This window comes from Malaclemys terrapin, chromosome 9, assembly GCF_027887155.1.
Source record: "Malaclemys terrapin pileata isolate rMalTer1 chromosome 9, rMalTer1.hap1, whole genome shotgun sequence".
Taxonomy (NCBI): domain Eukaryota; kingdom Metazoa; phylum Chordata; order Testudines; family Emydidae; genus Malaclemys; species Malaclemys terrapin.
The window spans coordinates 82,214,773-82,231,682 of NC_071513.1; the positions used below are offsets into that span (position 1 = coordinate 82,214,773).

The following is a 16,910-nucleotide window of genomic DNA, read 5'->3' on the forward strand; positions in this document are numbered from 1 at the left end:
CGTGGCCCCAGGGCACACAGCCCCAGCTGCTTCCCCTGCTAGACAGAGCCTGTGTGGGGAAGTGGATGAGGCCATGCTAAAGAACAAGGGTCAGAAGGGGACTGTGTCTTGGGATGCAGCCTTCCGCTTCCCTCCTCACCCCAGCCCTTCAGCGTGGCCATGTTCCCCTGCACAGGGGGAGCGAGGTGAGCAGGGTTCTGGCAGCCCGACTGCTACAGGGAGTGGAACACTTCCTCGAGTGCCACCTGATGAGTATCACCCACATACCCAATGGGTACCAGGCAGCCCTCCCTTCTGCCCCCTGTGGGTATTGGGTGCCCCCCATGGGTACTGCGCACCCCCTCCTGTCTCTGCCACCTGTATGTATCAGGCATCTCTCCTGTCCCAGACCCCTGTGGGTACCAGGCAGCCCTCCTGCCACCACCCCCTATGGGTACCGGGCATCCCTTCCTGTCCCTGCCCCTCTTGGGTACAAGGCACCCCTCCCTCTCCCAGCCCCATACTTACGAGGCACCTCTCCTGCTTCCCAGGCCCCTATGAGAATGGGGCATCTCCTACTGCCCCCATGGGTACCAGGCAATGTTCCTGCTTCCTTGTGAGTACTGGGCACCCTGTCCTGCCCCCCGTGGGTACTGGACACAGCTCCCACCACCTCATGAGTACTAGGCACTACCCTTGCAGTACTGGGCACACCCTCCTGCCCCAAACCCCCACGGGTACCATATGCCCTGCCCCTGGGAGGAGGGCATGCATGGGACATGAACCTCCAAAGGAGACTCCACAAAAACAGTTTGGGAACCTCTGTCCTAAGTCTCAGTGAAGGTACAGGCAAGCTTAGTGACCTGACACTTAAAAAAATTATAAAAATTGTATTAATTTCATAATACTCATTCACAGAATCACAGCGATGTATTGAATGCTGCAGGTACCAACTCCAGTGCACAGAGGCAGGACTGACCTTCCTGCTAACCCATGGCAGATCAACAACATAGTAACAAATGAGACAAGTTGCCTCAAGAACACCAATTCACTCATTCCCACTATGTGCATATGGGTTTTCTTGCTGTCCAGTGTATGCAGGTTTGGTCTCAGCCGTGCCAGTGTCCCTTAAAACACTTTAATCTCAAAAGGCACTCTTGGAAGCAGACATGTTCAGTAATTTAATAATTAGGCACTTGTATATTAAATTCAGTGGCAGATTTCTGTAAAGTGGGAGTTTGTTTTAAGCACTGATGTAGTGCCATGGTAATTTCATTTTTATGCAGTCCTTTATTTGGGCATTAATCGCTAGTGTATTGCTAAAAATAAATAAAAAGTGTGTGTGTGATACTGTACTATATGTTAATGATAGATTTGTAAAAATGCATGACTATCCTGTAAAGATGTAGGAGGGGTCAAAAGAAGCTCTTCACAGAGACCAGCTGTAACTTTAGTTTTGAACACTGTCTACAGTGGGCTGAAGACCAATTTAAGAAATGTAATTTAAACACAGTTCTAGCTAAATCACTTTCTAACATGGGGCTTAGTCCTGAAAACACTTATGACCAGGTGCTGTTCTGCCGAAGTGAGTGGACTACAATCAGTAGTAAGCACTATCCCTTGTAGTGTTCACAGGATCAGATTAGGGTTTTGTGAGACACAGTGGATAAGGCTAAATGGTGTTAAATCACTTTTAATACCATGTTCTAGCCCCTGTCACTGTCTAGGCTAGAACCTGTGTTTTTGTTGACCGTTCTAACTCATTTGGTGCCTGCCAAACCATGTTAGAAAATGTTCCAGCTGCAACAGAGCTGAAACATGGTTCCATTAGGGTCTACTTTGACTTTTTCTGTAAAATGTTGTACCATTGCATTTCTGCCAGTAGTAATAATAGAGAGTACAAAAGGGTGGAGAAGGCTACAGACAATTGCTGGCATTTTAACCACCGTGTCATTTAACCCTGCTGAGAGAAGATCTAGATTACACAGTGGTTAAAATGCAGGTGGCTGCTGACACCTGGTCTGCACTTTTATTTATATCATGGTATCACTGAGTACCACAGTGCTAGGCACTGTACAAATATAAAGAAACTGTCCCGGTCCTGAATAACTTACAATCCAAGCAAACACTAGTGCTGATAGCAATGGTGGGAAATTTTAGGGTAGCAATGAGGGGAAATTCTATGGTAAACATCTCTTCAGTTCCTGGCAGAGCATACACAGGGTTATGGTCTCTCACATTCTGTCCATCCTCTGGGACAACAAAACATCACCTTGAACGACATGAAGAGATGAAAATGTGATTGTTGCTGGCATGCTGACAGTTTTGAACCCATAATGCATTCATCTCAGGATGCATTTCTGAACTGGGTATATGATTGGAGATTTTTAAAACAAGCGTTTAAAAGAATTATGCAAACTAGAGAGCATTGAAATACAACTGAGATTCAAACATACAGCCCCATCGACATATGATTCAGTGGACGCTTCCATTTCATTGTGCAGTCTGACCAATGGCCTTCAAAGTGTAATCCATTAGCGTCTCTGGTAACTTTCACTTTGCAGCCTGTGGTGCAAACGGAGCACAAAGAAGCTGAGGGAGCATCTGGAAACTGGATATCTGATGCCAATCACTTGAAGAAAGAAGCAGACTAGGGAGGATATTTCCTGTGGGACTCTTGAGTCCTCTACAGCTGCTGACCATGAATATGGGGATTGGAGGTGCCGAATGTCTGCGATCAGGGTGAAGGACCACGAACGGAGAGAGCAGGAGAGGCAAAGGGAGAGAGAGGTGCGGTGGGAAGTGAACCAAGACATTATGGTTTTGGTCAGGCAACAAACTCAGATGTCGCAGGATATTATTGAGTTATATGCCCAACGACCCTGGACACAACAGCTTTTCCAATCCACGGAAAACTCTATGGTCGCTGCTCCCTATATACCCCAACATAACGAGGGTCACCATGGCATGAACCCTTCCCCCTGCCATTTCATGCTAGGGGAAAATAAGGAGAACCATAACTACATGTACATTGACCTGTGATAACTAGAGGATCAGACACCAAGCACAGTGCACTACCTGTTTTGCCACATGAATAAAACATTGTAATATGTTTTTAATATGTAAAACTTTATGTTTGTTGTTTAGTTGTTTTTTTATAAGTTTGGGTTATCCCCTCAGACTGCTGCTAATTTTTTCTTAGCTTGTGTATTTTTACTTTAACTTTGTTTCCCTTTTTTCGCACACAATAAAGTTCTATTTTTTGAAACACAGAGTACCTTTATTAGTTTACCTTACCTTAGTTCCTCCTGTTCCACTGACACATTGGGCAGGCCAGTTCCTCCACTGATTACGGTCACTCACTAATTGTGATACTTCTTTCTAGGTGATTCCAGTGCATTTGTTGTTCTCTGTCAGTGTCTTCTGCCAGCTTTTCCTTGGCCTTCCTCACTTTCTCTTTCCTTCATTGTAGGGTGACTACATTTCCCAAAGAGAAAACGTGACGCCCTCAGCTGCTCGCCCAAGCCCTCCCCCCCGCAAGACTGTTGCCCGTGGCTAGATCCCTTGGGGGGGGCCCACAGGAGGCTGTCGGCCTGTCACTGGAACACTGCCGTGCCTCCCCCCCACCACTGGAACACTGCATCCCCTCCCCAGCTTGTCCTCTCCACTGGGGGAGGAGGGGCTGGCATCTTTGCTTGCCCCTCCCCCCCCACGTTCCTCCACACTGCACCCCACTTTTTTGACAAAAGTGGGCATTTGTCCCATTTGCTCTTGCCAACTGATCAAGTAAACAAAAGCAAACAGGACAAATGCCTCCTTTTGGGGGAAAAAAAAAGTCAGGACGACCGGGACAGGACTTAAAAAAGGGACTGTCCCAGCCAAAATGGGACATATGGTCACCCTACTTCATTGTGTACCCAATTCCATGCTTACTTAGCATATCTTCTATCTTTCATATGGTGTACATGTCCCAAACACCTGAGCCTTCTTTCTTTGATGATATTTTTTAACGTCTCCTGCTCTGTCAGCTTCCGTATGTTTGCATTTGTTATTTCATCTTTCCACATGTGTTTATACCATGTATAAATGCCACTTTACCAAATTCAGTATAGGCGTCAATAGCCCACCCCTATTTAAACACTATACACACGAACAGGGGCGGCTCCAGGCACCAGTGCACCAAGCGTGTGCCTGGGGCGGCAAGCTGCGGGGGACAGCCTGCTGGTCGCCGTGGTTTGGCAGCAATTCGGCGGCAGGTACGCCGAAGGCGCGGGACCGGCGGACCTCCCACAGGCATGCCACCGAATCCGCATTACCAGCAGACCTCCCGCAGGCATGCTGCCGAATCTGTGTTACCAGCGGATCTCCCGCAGGCATGACGCCGAAGGCTGCCTCACTGCCGTGCTTGGGGTGGCAAAATACATAGAGCTGCCCCTGCACACGAAGGCACACCAAAGTATTACTCAACACTACTGTGACTAATAGTTAGAATTGTCTTTTAAGGCCTCCCTCAGTTGGCTCTTTTAGTAGCCTTTGTATCTGGCTGTTCAAATTCAGCAGACAGTCAGTCTACCTTACCCCTCCACCCTGCCAGTAGCCCTTCCCTCTTCACCTCACAGATATTACATAGTACACAACATGCAACTATAACATTAGGAATGTCAAGAATCAGAGGGGTAGCCGTGTTAGTCTGGATCTGTAAAAAGCGACAAAGAGTCCTGTGGCACCTTATAGACTAACAGACGTATTGGAGCATAAGCTTTCGTGGGTGAATACCCACTTCATCAGACACATGCGTGGGTATTCACCCACGAAAGCTTATGCTCCAATACGTCTGTTAGTTTATAAAGTGCCACAGGTGCCACAGGACTCTTTGTCGCTTTTAACATTAGGAAAGTTTGCCTCACTGACACCTAGTCATTAAACATCACCAGCAAACCTTTAGTCTACCAAAAGCACAGTCACCTCTTGTTGAATCTTTCCTTGGTGCAGGGAAGGCAGCCAGTGTACAGTTTCATGAACAAGGGGTAGGGTGGGTCCTCCAGAATTACTCTTGGCATTTCAACATCACCAATGGGATTGCATTGGTAAGGGAAGAATGTCCCTGTTTGCAGCTTTTGGAAAAGTCCTGCGTTCTTTAAAGACACAAGCATCATGCATCTTCCCTGACTAGCCCACACTGATGTCAGTGAATCATCCCTGCTGATCCACTAGCACTTGCATAACCCAGTAACAGTATCCCTTTCCCTTTATGTACAAACTGCCAAGATGGGATGGTGGCAGAATAGGGATGTGCGTCCTGTCTATTACCTCACCACAGTTCAGGAAGCCTGTTGCTTCAAATCCTTCTATTTGCTGCACATTGCTGAGGGTCAGAGTCCTGTGCAGCAGGATATGCTTAATGTAGGGTTACCATATTTCAACAATCAAAAAAGAGGACACGGGGTGCCGCCCTAGCCCTGCCCCAGCCCCGCCCCCTCCCACTTCCCGCCCCCCTCAGAATTCCCCTACCCCCTACCTGTCCTCCCCCACCCTAACTTCCCCCAGGACCCACCCCCTATCTAAGTCTCCCTGCTCCCTGTCCCCTGACTGCCCCAACCACTCTCTACACCCCCTTCTCCCGACAGCCCCCCAGAACCCCCAACCAATCTAACCCCCCCTGTTCCCTGTCCCTTACCTGCCCCAACTGCTCTCTATACCCCCTTCTCCTGACAGCCCCCCAGAACCCCCGACCAATCTAACCCCCCTGTTCCCTGTCCCTTACCTGCCCCAACTGCTCTCTACACCCCCTTCTCCTGACAGCCCCCCCCAGAACCCCCCGACCAATCTAACCCCCCCTGTTCCCTGTCCCTTACCTGCCCCAACTGCTCTCTACACCCCCTTCTCCTGACAGCCCCCCAGAACCCCCGACCAATCTAACCCCCCCTGTTCCCTGTCCCTTACCTGCCCCAACTCCTCTCTACACCCCCTTCTCCTGACAGCCCCCCCAGAACCCCCGACCAATCTAACCCCCCGTTCCCTGTCCCTTGCCTGCCCCCCCCCACCAGGCCGAGGGAGAGCTGCGGGCTCTGCGTGCAGCCAAACAAATAAGGCGCTGCTCTGCGGGGGAGGAGGGAGTGGGGGAGGGGGAGGGACTCTGGCTGCTAGAGGCCCCAGTGGCTGCGAGCAGCTTTCAATCAGGCACAGCCGTCCAATCAGCTGCACCACACTCTGCATGAGGGGAAGGGGGAAATCCCGGACATTTCTACCTTATTAGAAATCCACCCCCCCCCCCCCCCCCCCGGACAGCCATTTAAAGCTAAAAAAGCCGGACATGTCTGGGGAAACCCGGACGGATGGTAACCCTACTTAATGGCCCCTGCATGCTTGGATGACAGTGGCCACCACTGTAGATTTGCCAACTCTGAACTGATTGCCCATTGACTGACCAATAGCAATCCACATGGCAAGCTTCCAGAGTGCAATCGCCACTTACGTCACCACTGTGAATGCAGCTCTCATTTAGTGTCCCTGTACTGGAGGGCTGGGGCAGGCTCAGCACACAGATCCAGGACCATGGCCTTTCACGTCCAAAAGTTCTGCAGCCACTGCTAGTCATCCCAAACCTCCATCACGATGCAATCCCACCAATCAATGCTCATTTCTTGGGCCCAGAAGCATCAATCCACCATGTGGAGTTGCTCTGTGAATGCCAGCAGCAACATGACATTTTTATTCACTGTGTCCATCAGCATCTAGTCGTCATTGTCAAATGTCTCTTCCTACTCTTCACCACACCATTTGCTGTCATAGTGGAACTCATTGAAGTTCCATGAATACAGGAGAATCGTGCATCCTGTATTAGCAATGGTCATGTGAATTGCGCTGAGCTCTGAAGGGTCCATACTTTGGTCAGAGAAATGTTAGCCAAATGGGCTCGTTTCCCCCTGGAGCTGCCCAATTACCCCAAGGAGGCACGGGAGTCGAGAAGACGGCTTCAAGTTCTTTATTGATCAGTCAGCTGAGCGGGTGTCCCCCTCGACTCATGCCAGAGGGAGGAGCACACCTTACAAGCGTAGAGCAAGCCTTTTTATACCCAGTAACAAATGACTTAACGTGCATACATTCTGCTGACCTAGGGAATTTTTAAATTCCCTTTTAGGGGTATATAGAATACATCTGTTGGGGCCGTAAATAGGATACATTTGTTGAGCCTCTTTGATTGATTGTCTTGCTATATGTTCATATATGGGAAAGGGAGTTTATGGCCATGGGGAACAGCTGAAATAATAGGCGAGTATTTGGCCTTTGTTCTAACAAGGTTCTCCCCCCTTAAAAGCATTTTGAGAGCCTTATGGCCCCCAATCCTCAGCTTTTACCGGTTGATATAATGCCATCATGCGTTGGCGTACAATTTGATTAGCCATTTGTCGGACTAATGCAATTACACAGGGAGCCACTCTTGAGCCCCCCACTTTTGGGAGCTTCCAGCAGTCAATGCGGAATCAACGGACCGCCTCTCCCTAATCAAGTCGTCATATACCTTAATTCCTAATTTATTTCCCTGGATTTGGGGTAGTAGAAAGAATAAGGGCCTAATGTACCCAACATAACAAATTCCTGACCAATTTGGAGGCAATCTTCGATAAGCATATTGCCCACATATCCAGTAATGGCCTTTTAGGGCCCATTGTCCATTCGCAAAAGGGCCATCCCAGGTTTCGGGATAGTCCTCGGGGCCCGGTTCTTCGTAATACAAGGAGTTACCCATCTCCAGGGGCCCCCCTAATACAATAGATGTACCGTCAGGATTACAGTAGTCACATTTCCAGGCCCCAGCCCCTTCCTTCCAAGTGCAATTACAACCAAATTTAGGGCTATTGGTAGTAGACCAAAAATGATTAAAATGGGTTACCCGAGTTCCATTAGAATGTTGCCATGCCCACTGATACCAGCGTACCACGTGATCCTTACTGTCGGTATTATCTCGCTGGCAACTTAGAAAGAGGGCATCAAAGAACCCATCTTGTCCAACTGCCTTACAGCCTTCGCCAGTATGCTGTTGGTAGGAACATTGTACCCAGCTATGATTAGTGAGTTTTACGTGGGTATGGTTCCACCGTCCTTGATATTTAGAACAGTCATACGTATGGCAACTAGGGTGATCATAGCAGTCAAATCCTAGAGATAGGGTCCAGTCACATTGGCTTTGGCCCACATACACCCCTTCTGGTTTTGTTCGGTTGAGACAAAGGATCCCCATCTCAGAGGAATAGAGTCACCAAGGGCTACTATCCTCATCCCAAACTTCTGTTCCTTTGTGGACTATACTTAAATTACTAATCCACCATTTAGCTGGCACTGGCTGGGCTACCCAAGGCCATTCATTCCAATCCCCTGGACCTCCACAAACCCAGCAGCTACTAAGATTGAAGGAACTCGCTATTATTTCTCCCAGTTGTATAAACCTATTCTCCCAACCATAGCCGTGATAGACACCTATGAACAGAAATATCAATAATGAGTTCATTATTGCTTTTTCCTAAACAGTCCTTTTAGCCCATCGAGTCCTTGATACTCCCAGACGGTGTCTTCGCCCGTGCCACCCCGGGCTTCCGGGGCCGGGGTGGGCAGAGGGCCGGTGTCCTCTTCCGTGGGATTGGTTCCCTGGTCAGGATTCAGAAACCGCTTTACCCGGGTGTGATGTGTCCATTTGTCGCTCCCGAGAATTTTAACTGCGGCCTGGCTGATGAGCGAAACTGTGTGTGGACCGTCCCACCGTGGTGTAAGGGGGTCACGCCTCCATTTCTTGACAAGGACCTGATCGCCGATCTGGAACGGATACGCGGGCTGGTCCAGGGGAAGGGCTTGGAAAGGCACCGCGTACCGATGCAGCTGTAACAAAACAGATTGCAACCCGGAAACCTGTTTCCATAGTAAGTCATTTCCCACTTCCCAGGTTACATCCTCCCGGAATCCTGGGATAAGTATTCGGGGAGGGAACCCAAAGACCAGTTCAAATGGTGAAAGCTTAAGACCCTTACGTGGGGCCCTTCGAATGCAGTTAAGGGCGAGTGGTAACGCATCAAGCCACTTTAAACTAGACTCTGTGCATAGTTTAGTGAGGGTATCCTTGAGAGTTCTATTTATTCTTTCCACCTGACCCGAGCTCTGCGACCTCCAGGGGGTATGCAACCTCCATTGTATACCGAGTGCCTGGGACACCTGTTGCAAGACTTCAATACAGTCATCAGTGGGGCTGGTCTCATAGGAAACCCAAGGGTCAGGCAATAGGGTAGCTAGGTTGAGGGAGCTAACTGTCCTAAAGGTTAAGTTAGGGGCTAGCAAGAGCCCTACCTCATATCTGGTATGTCAACTGGGATTTAAATGCTTTTCCCCAGCACCTGTCCCCAGTATTTGAGGCATCCCGTGGGGAACCACAACCTCAGTGTCCCCCCCCAGGGTAAACTTTTCAGCCTCCTGTACGAGGAGAGCGGTCGCTGCAACGGCCCGTAAGCAGGCAGGCCACCACTTGGCGACAGGGTCCAACACCTTTGAGTAGTATCCAATGGGTCGCCAGGTTGGTCCCGACCTTTGGCACAGAACTCCAGCAGCCACCCCTCCCCTCTTGTGAACGTATAGGGTGAGTGGCCTCCGAGGGTTGGGGAGGGCTAGAGCGGGAGGCTGAACCAAGGCTTCTTTTAGCTCTCGAAATGCTTTTTCCATCTCTTTGGTCCATGTCCAATGAAGCAGACCCTCTTTAGTTAAGGATTCATACAGTGGTTTGGCTCTTCCCCGTAGTCAGGGATCCAGAGCCGACAGAAGCCAGTCAGTCCCAGAAAAGCCCTTAATTCTCGGGGGTGCCGGGGTTGAGGGCTATTAAATATAACCTGGATTCTTTCTTTACCCAGACTACGACTTCCTTGGCACAAATGATACCCAAGGAAAGTGACCTGCTGCTTAACCAGTTGTGCTTTTTCCCTTGAGACCTTATACCCCTGTGCCCCAAGGTAATTAAGGAGCTTTGCAGTCTGCTCTTTACAAGCTGCCTCTGTTTCAGTACTTAAGAGCAAATCATCGCAATACTGGACTATGTTACATGAGGGGTGTCTAGCCAGGAATGGGGCAAGGTCCCTTCTCAACTGGCTGCCAAAAATCTCGGGTGCACAGGTAAGTCCCTGTGGGACCACGGTCCAAAGGTATTGGGCCTTATAGTGAGTATCTGGGTCCTCCCACTCGAAGGCAAACAGTTTTTGAGATTCCAAATCAAGGGGGATGGAAAAGAAGGCATCTTTTAAGTCTATTACAGAGAACCAACTGTGCTCTTTGGGAACTTGGCCCAAAATAGTATGGGGATTTGGGACGACTGGATAGGGAGTCTCTATTAACTTGTTAACCTGTCTTAGGTCCTGGACCAACCGATACTGCCCATTAGGCTTAGGCACTCCCATTATCGGAGTGTTGTACGGGGACGTGCCTTCCCTGATCCACCCACACTGCAGAAACTTTTGAATCAGAGGTTTTAACCCGATTCTAGTGGTCAGCTTAAGAGGGTATTGTCGAATTCGAACCGGGCTGCTTCCTTCCTTAAGGGAAATATGCACTGGTGAAGCATTCCGGGCTCGAGCGACGCCTCCCTCCTCTGCCCAAACCTCAAGGTTAACCCCTGACAGCTGGCTTCCTTCATTCCTCCCCCGGCACTCCGGGAAGTGATTTCCAGCGCTTATCAGGGCCATCTGGTAATTTGAGGACTGCTGCTTAGGGATTCTAACTTCCATAGTCCCTTTATCAAACGAGATTTCTGCCTGGAGTTTAGTAAGAATATCTCGTCCGAGCAGCGCGATGGGGCAAGAGGGGCTGCAAACAAATTGGTGGGAAATTTGGCGGTCCCCTACCTTTACTAGGAGGGGCAAAGTTTTTTCCAAAACTGTAGTTTGTCCCTCTATCCCCTGTACCATGGCACATTCCCGAGCTCTACCTCGGGGAGCCTTACTAAGGGGGAGCAAACTAAGAGTGGCCCCAGTGTCAATAAGGGCTTCAATTGGGCGGCCCTCCACATTAATTTTTACCGTGGGATCCAGACTGGCAGCTTGCGCAGCCAGGAGGGGCCGCTGGGTCCCTCGGCTTCTCTATGGGGAAGATCCCTCCCCTGAACGTCCCGTGTTGTTGTAAAGGATGGGAAGGGACGGGGTTTTGTTTTTACGTTCCTTTCCCATGGCCTGTCGCTGGGGGCATTCATTCTTCCAGTGCCCCTCTTCCCTACAGATAGCGCACTGGTTTCGACCCAGGCAGGGGTCCCGTCCCCTCCCAGGTGGCCCTGGCTTCTCCTTAACCTTGTCCCCCCTTTCTGCATATCCTTCTCTCAGGGCCATGGCCAAAACGCGGGCCCCTTTCTTTTGCTCCTCATCATCCCTCCGATCATAAACCTTCATGGCTATTTCTAAAAGTTCCTCTATATTCTTGCCCGAAGCCCCTTACAATTATATAGCTCACTAGTGGTAAAGGGAACATATACCATAGTGAGATTACCCTCAGGGGCTACAGTTTCCTGCAGTGGACACAAATAATTCTGTTGCAGGGGCCCTTGGAGTCCCGGGCCACCCTTGCTCGATGAGCTAATAAGGGTAAACCGAATATCCCCAGGGTTATAGTCAGATGACAAGTTCCACTGCGTTTCAGAGCTCTGAGCTGTCACGGGGCCAGTCTTTCTCCTGGTGTGGTTAGACACCTGGGAGCTCAGAGAGATCGGAGGGGGCTCCCGTTTGGAAAAGTCCTGGTCGCTTGGCTCACCCCTTTCAGTTGAGGCATTATCCTCAGAGGAGGGGGTGGGGATTTCAATTGAGGGTACCGGAGCCGGGAGGCCAGGATACAAAGGGGGAGGGGGCATAGGATCCGGGGCAGAAGGAATCACAGCCCGCAGACAAGATTTCTTAACAGGGAAACAGGGTTTCCTAACAGGGGCACGGGCCATTAAGGTCTTAATAGTTTGTGATCTACATTTTTGCAACCATGGGGGATGATTGGCCACAAGGTCCTGCCAAATATCTATATAGGGATATTGGTCCCAATGCCCATCCCAGGTCACAATGCTATGTACTGCTTGTACAACCCCTGGTTTGAGCGTCCCTCCCTCGGGCCATTCCACCCCGAATGTCATCCATTCAAGAGTACAGAATTTTACAAGCTTGTCTTTACATAATACAATTCCATAATCAGCCTGGCGTCTAAACGCCTTCCAGTTATCCAGCATACATCCCAGGGGTGTCCAGGAGAAGGTGCTTTGTCCGGACCCCATTATGCTTTACCCAGAGTTTTCCGAGACAGAGATATCAAGAGGGGAAAAAGGTATAGATCTAGTTCTAACTCAGATATCCGCTGGGTCACGAGGTTCGGCTGACCCCCCTTGCAATCAAGATATCCTGGTCATCGGGTTTCCCCTCGCAGGAGTCTTGAGGCGGCTGAAGTCAGCTTAAGCCTCAGACCTGTCAGCAGCACTCATTCATCTTTCACACAGATCCTTTAATCAGTTACAATCTCGGTTTCCAACACACCATTAAGAGGAGAAACAAGATTACCCTTCCTATAAACAAGAGTAATCCCTGAGGTTGCTCCAAGTCCCAATAATTGTTAAAAACGGCCCATGGACTTGTGGAGTTAGTTACGTTACTCATTGGCCATTATTTGCTTACCCTTTAACCAAAAACACAACAACAAGACATTTACAAAGCTACAATAATGTTAACATACCTTCCCGTATACAGGCTGCCTAGGGGATTTCCACTGTCCAACCCACACCTCGGGGGCGTTATTCCTCAAACCCAGGAGGTAAACGCACTTACCGCCCGAAGTGGCCGCGTCCGGCAGTCAGACTTCCCCTTCTTCTGAAGCTGTCTTGCTTCCGTGTCCTTCAGAGTGCTCTTTAGAGAGGACGCAGCCGCCCCGGCCGATTGTGACGATCCGAGGCCCGAGCAAAGCAACAGCTCGAGGTGGCCACTCCTCGGAATCGCCCTCGGCCGTCGGTCAGTGCCCTCTACAGGGAGAGAAGTCCCTTCGTGGTCGCCATTTGTTAGCCAAATGGGCTCGTTTCCCCCTGGAGCTGCCCAATTACCCCAAGGAGGCACGGGAGTCGAGAAGACGGCTTCAAGTTCTTTATTGATCAGTCAGCTGAGCGGGTGTCCCCCTCGACTCATGCCAGAGGGAGGAGCACACCTTACAAGCGTAGAGCAAGCCTTTTTATACCCAGTAACAAATGACTTAACGTGCATACATTCTGCTGACCTAGGGAATTTTTAAATTCCCTTTTAGGGGTATATAGAATACATCTGTTGGGGCCGTAAATAGGATACATTTGTTGAGCCTCTTTGATTGATTGTCTTGCTATATGTTCATATATGGGAAAGGGAGTTTATGGCCATGGGGAACAGCTGAAATAATAGGCGAGTATTTGGCCTTTGTTCTAACAGAAATGGCGAAGACAGAAAAATGGCATGAAAAATTATGGGATGGAATAAGCCTAATGGGTTGGAGAAAGTGGCATTGTGGAAACTTGATCCCTAGTTCTCAGAAATCCCTGGACGAATTGCTGGTATCACACAGAGCACTGCAAAATGCAAAGCACTGCATTGTGCCGATGGTAGTGCAAGGCACTCTGGAATATCTACCCGTGGTGTACTGCATTTTCCATCAACACAACCACTCCTGGTGAAGACGTGCAGCACCCATGCAAGCAGTCAAGTGTGTGTGCACCCACGTGATGTACAAAAGTGGGTGGCTGCATGCCAACGTAACTTACATTGGCCAAACTTTGCAGTGTAGATGCAGCCTTAAAGACTTGCTAAGGTGGGCTGCTGCACCCACTTACTTTCTGCTGCATGTGCATCAAAACTTACGAAAGGCTTGAGTTTTTCTTTGAAGCTCATTGATTGCACAGCAGCACAACAGGGTAGAGCACTGCAAGAGAAGAGCCAGAGAGAAATGACAAAGTGAGAAGCAGATCAGTGTGGGGAGTGAAGAAGGGTGAGAAGGCTAGACAACAGACCAGAGGGGGAAACAAAGGTAAAGGGGAAGGGACTGTGGACTCCAGAGCTAAAGAAAAGGGGTAATCAAGAGACGGGTAATGACTCTGTTACCAAAAATAAACTTCCTCCTACAATCTTTACTGACAGATCAGCAACTGAACATACAGGTCATGTTCTGTTTTCAGTTGCACTGGTATAAATCCAGCTCTCCAGTGAAGGCAACATCATATTACTCTGGGTTTATGAACCCAGTGCAGCAACTGAGATCACTACTGTAATTTTTTATCTTGGGAAATAGCTTAGGCTCGCTAAGGTAAACAAAAACCATTGTTCAGAGCAGATGGAATGGCAGCTGGCAAAGAAGTGGAGTGGTAGCACGCAATCTGCTAAATGTGCCTGGATGGTGCAAGCAAAAAGCTTCACTGCATGGTTCCAGAATTATTATGATAGTTGTTGGGTGCACACGTTAATAAAATGAATGCATATTCATTAGGGACTATTATCCTCTTACTGAAAATGGGTAGATCATAATTGTACATCCATTCCTGTTAATGGCTTACTTCCAACATCTGGGATAGAAAAAGAGTTAAATGTCAGTTTGGTACTCTGCCCCTGTTGATCCCTAACAGTCCTCAGAAATCAGCTAAATTTTTTGCAGATGGGAGGAATCAAGCTTGCTCAAAGTGTCATAGTTCCTTTCAGAATTATTAATATAAAATATTAACATTCTACAGAGAGACAATAAGCAGGCACCTATCCCAGCATACAGATAATTTCAGATTAAATATTATGCTGTAAGTAGACAAGGAGGTCTCCAAAAGTAGCACTACTCCCATTTAAAGATGAGAAAACTAGTGCACAGAGAGATTCAGGACAACTTATTGAGGAAAAGATTGCAACATTTCTCCCATTGGCTGATTTTCTTAAAAACAGTAGCTGCTTGAAGTCTCTCAAAGGGTTGGAATGTTAAGTATTTAAGAGTGTTAAAATGTTTCTAGTCCCTACTTAAGAATCACTTTTTCCACGATGCCCACAAGAAGTGAGTTAAAAATAAATAATACTTTTTATTTATGTATTTAAATTGTGGTGGTATCTACAGGCCCCATTGTACGAGGTGCTATACACACATCAAGCACAAAGACCGTTCATGCCACAGAGGCCAAATCTTTTTTTGAAAACAGCTTTATGGTGAACCAAAAGATATGCAATTACCTACATCGAACGTGATATCTTATTAGTGTAACCCTTGTCCTCTTGTTCTTCCACCCGTCCCAATTGTTTGTTACGGAGTTTGTCAAGTCACTACTGAGTTGTAAACACTTCTATACATTTCAAATGTGATTTTTGTGTTGAATATTTGCACCTGATACAGATTCTGCACTTGGTAAAATAGCAAGATAGAAAGGCAAATGCCCCAGCTATGTTTACCAAATCTCTTTTTCAGAAGTGCTAATATTCCCCCCCCCCCCCAAGCCATTTAGGTCAGCTTTCCATACATTATCTGAATGAAATGAACCCTATATAATTTTCTAGCATTAAGGCCTGATCCTGTAATGCTTATTCACATGAGTAATCTGATTGCCGTCAACGGGAAGGTTTGCATGGCCAGGTTCTGTATAGTTGTTTCAAATTGAAAATGTATAATATATGCTGTACTTTGTATAAGTAGGTTCTCTATAACATTTTAACTTCTAACTATAGTATAACTAATTCTTCACTGTAGCAAATTCCTTGTTAAATGTATAGGTGCCCATCATAAATAAGTGTGTCATCACATTTTATGCACACTACATGTACAAGTGTAACCATGAGGTTCATAGTAAAAGATTATTGTATCTGGATGGTCCTCATTCATGTATTAAAACAATAACAAATAATTGTATATGTGGTAAACATGTAATTCCTGAATAGCTGCAAAAATAGTAACTATGCTGTACATCAAACTGACATGGTAACTAGGTAACAAAGAGCAAAAGATAGTATGATATGATTCCCTTTTTTCACACTTCAACACTCTGCTTTCCTTGTCATGTTGTGTAGGCTCAGATATTTAGGACAGAAGCAAAGGCTGTCAAAGCATATACTTATTACTTAATTGTAGCATGCAGTGTGTGACTTCGATACAATTTAGAGGCACAGTCATTTTACTTACAGACGGTAAAAAGTCGTACTTCATGAAGCAATCTTCTAAATGATGATACCACAAACTCTGTGGTTTAATAAATAGCCAATTAAATCTAAACATTCACGGTTCCCACTGAAACACATACTCATTAGAGAGACAGTGCTTGTTAAGGAAAAAATGGCTTAAAGAAATTTTGGGTGGGTGGGTGGGCGGGGGAAGCTCAGTTGAAATGTTTTGTTTTGACAAAATCAAACTGATATATTATCTTATAGATCAAGGGTGGGCAATCTTTTTGGTCCAAGGGCCACATATGGGTATGGAAATTGTATGGCGGGCCATGAATGCTCATGGGGTTGGGGTGCAGGAGGGGGTGAGAGCTCTGGGGTAGGGCCAGAAAAGAGGAGTTCAGGGTGTGGGTGGGGGCTCTGGGCTGGGGCAGGGTGCGGGGGGAGTGAGGGCTCTGGGGTGGAGCTGGGGATAAGAAGTTTGGGGTGACGGAGGGTGCTCCAGGCTGGGACTGAGGGGTTCGGAGGGCTGGAGGGGGATCAGGGCTGGGGAAGAGGATTGGGGTGTGGGTGGGAGTCAGGGATGCAGGCTCCAGGCAGTGCTTACCTCAAGCAGCTCCCGGAAGCAGCAGCATGTCCCCTTTCCGGCTCTTACATGGCGGCGTGGCCAGGCGGCTCTGCATGCTGCCCCATCTGCAGGCGCCGCCTGGCTGCCCCTAACGTGTGGAGCCCCCTGGCTGGTTCCAGGAGCCATGGCACGCACGCGCACGCATGGAGCGGCCCCCGACCCCGCTTCCCAGCTGG

The 16,910-nt window shown here is 48.3% G+C and overlaps 1 protein-coding gene across 3 annotated transcripts in view; it reads left to right on the forward strand.

The window, feature by feature from the left end:
• Nucleotides 1–16,910, forward strand: part of KCNAB1 (potassium voltage-gated channel subfamily A regulatory beta subunit 1) — a 257,521-nt gene that overhangs the window by 178,045 nt on the left and 62,566 nt on the right. The window lies entirely within an intron of this gene.